Source organism: Zingiber officinale, chromosome 7B, assembly GCF_018446385.1.
Source record: "Zingiber officinale cultivar Zhangliang chromosome 7B, Zo_v1.1, whole genome shotgun sequence".
Taxonomy (NCBI): domain Eukaryota; kingdom Viridiplantae; phylum Streptophyta; class Magnoliopsida; order Zingiberales; family Zingiberaceae; genus Zingiber; species Zingiber officinale.
The window spans coordinates 55,612,337-55,615,013 of NC_055999.1; the positions used below are offsets into that span (position 1 = coordinate 55,612,337).

The 2,677-nt window shown below is 34.4% G+C and overlaps 1 non-coding gene across 1 annotated transcript; it reads right to left on the reverse strand.

Moving 5' to 3' along the window:
• Positions 1-1,241: 1,241 nt before the first annotated feature.
• LOC122007433 lies at positions 1,242-1,347 on the reverse strand. The gene has a single exon (XR_006118931.1). It is a non-coding gene; the product is annotated as a small nucleolar RNA R71 (small nucleolar RNA).
• Positions 1,348-2,677: the final 1,330 nt, after the last annotated feature.

The window sequence follows — 2,677 nt, forward strand, 5'->3', positions numbered from 1 at the left end:
ACAACGTAGGTTCATGTCTAATTAATCCTATTTAGATACATTTCTCAGTCCTTAGCCGGTTGTCTATTGCAAGAGGGAACCGACAACTTTCTACATGTTTGGCAATTGAGGAATAAGAATTGGTGAACCATTTACATTCAAGAAATCTTACAAAGAAACCAAAACTCCTAGAATCTCCCTTTATCATAACCCAAAACACTAAACTCTTGTTTGTTGATCTCTAATATTAGATTTGTTTACCTTTACTTTGCTTTTGAAACGATTGGATAGTTGTTTAGCTAATTCGCATTGAGACATTTCTAGTGCTTATTCCAGTCCCTGTGGATACGATATTCTTTTATATTACTTGCGACATTTCCGTACACTTGCGGAGCGTAACAAGTTTTTGGCGCCGTTGCCGGGGACTGCGCTATAACATTAGGAATTATTAATTGAGTTAGACTAAACATAACTTTTCCTTTTTTCTTTTGATTTGCATAGTTATAACTAATTGTTAAAATTCTGTTTTCGTAAGTTTTTCCTTTCTTGAATAACATTCTTGACAACTCTTTTTGTTGGAATTCTAATTCTAATTCTAACTTTGCATTCTTGATTTCTAGTACTCTAATCTAACTTTTCTCTGTTTTCTCTTTTGATCTTGTTTCTTTCTTCTTTTCTTTTGTAAACATATCTTGAAATTTTTAGCATATGAATTATTCTAGACATTTTTCTTTTTTCTTTTATCTTTTCTTTCTTGTTTTCATTATGCACTTTCTTTCTTGCAATTTAAATTCTGCATTTGCTTTCTTGCTTTTCATATTGCATTTTATTTCTTGTTTTTGATTCTTGATAATTTTCTTTTTCTTCTTGAATATCCATGAGCACTAACATGTCAAGCAGGACCATGAGAAATTTTTCTACACCCTTTTCTGCAAGATTTTTATCTCCCATTGTGCAACCTCAAATTGAAGTAGAAAGTTTCCAACTAGACCTAGAGATAATTTTCATGATACAAGGTCACAAATTTGGAGGAGAAGTATCAGAAAGTCCTTATCTGCATCTTGAAACATTTTTAGAGATTTGTGATTTGGTGAAATGTGAAGGAGTATCAGCAAATGCAGTTCGATTGATGATATTTCCTTTCAGTATCAAGGATAAAGCAAGGACTTGGCTATATTCTCTCTGTCCTCAAAGCATCACAAGTTGGGAACAATTGGAGAAGCAATTTCTAAATCATTTTTTCCCTCCAAGTAGAACGGTGTATATGAGGAATTGCATAACAAATTTTTCTCAGGCATATGGAGAATCATTATTTGAAGCATGGGATAGATTCAAGAGTCTTCAAAGACAGTGCCCTCATCATGGTTTTGAAAAATGGTTGATTTTGCACATATTCTATGGGGGAATTTCTTTCTCAGACAAGACTTTATTGGATTCATCAGCTGGAGGTTCTTTTATGGACAAAAGTGTAGATGAAGCTTATTCGTTAATTGATCAAGTGACATTGAACCTCCATGAATGGTCGAACAAAAGTTGGATGGAAGTTCCTCAGATATTCAAAAGTGCAAGCTATAAATGTAAGAGAGTCACAAACAAAATGAAATTCAACCACCTAAAAATGTTGAAATTCACAAGTCACAGAGTGAGGAGTTCAAACATTTGGGGGCAAAGCTTGATAGTATTGTTTCAAAATGGTTTAAAGAAGATCCCCCTCCTACACAGTCAAGATCCAATGAAAAGTGTGATGATGTTGGGTTGAGAAGTGGAAAAAATCATGAAGAACTTCTGAAGAACGACATGTTTAGAATTGAGGAGAAGAATAATAGAAGATCACAAGAACTCAGTTCCATTTCTCTGGGAAGTTCCCAAAGGCCAGAAGTACCTTTCCCTCAACGATTAATCACACCAACATTAGATAAGCAAGTTGGACCTCCTCCAAAAGCTCAAAGGGAATTTGGGAAAAAGGGAGTTCAGTCTTTCCCAGGACCTTCACTAAGGGTTCCTTTTCCACAAAGGTTAGTGGGGTCAATGAAAATAAAGACTTCGGCAAATCCTGTGACACTAATATAGTTGAGTGTAGATTTTTGAATATATATGAAGATGAAGATTTTTCAGATGAGGATTTTATTGATAATGTAGTGGTAAATAAGTTTTCAGATCTACCTCAAAATTTTATAAGGTGTTATAGTGACATCGAATTTTCAGATGATGAATGTGATGTGGTAGATCAACTTAAAACTGCAAGTGAAGTTATTGATCCTCTTGTTATTGATTCTCCTATTGAGGACATAGATGTTGGTTTATTTTTTGATGTATGAGTTGATGATGATGATATGGAAGAATGTGTAGGGAGCTGTGTTGTGGAAGCAGCATCTCAAGGATCACCACCTTTGTCAAGACAACCCTTAGAGGTTTTAAGAATTGATCATGTTGTGGAACAATGTGTAGGGACTTATACAGAGCTAGTAGAGTCTCGAGAATCACCATCATTGATATCATCAACACCTAAGCTAGAGCCAGAACCATCATTTGATTCAGAGGAAGTCACATCTACATGTTTAGAAATTTCAGGTATTTCTCAACAAAGTAAGGTTAGTATTTCTTGTGATCTTTTGGAAAACTTTATGGAGGTACCTATAATTGACTTTGTTGGATGTGATTCAGTTTTTATTACTTATTCATCTTATCTTGATATGGT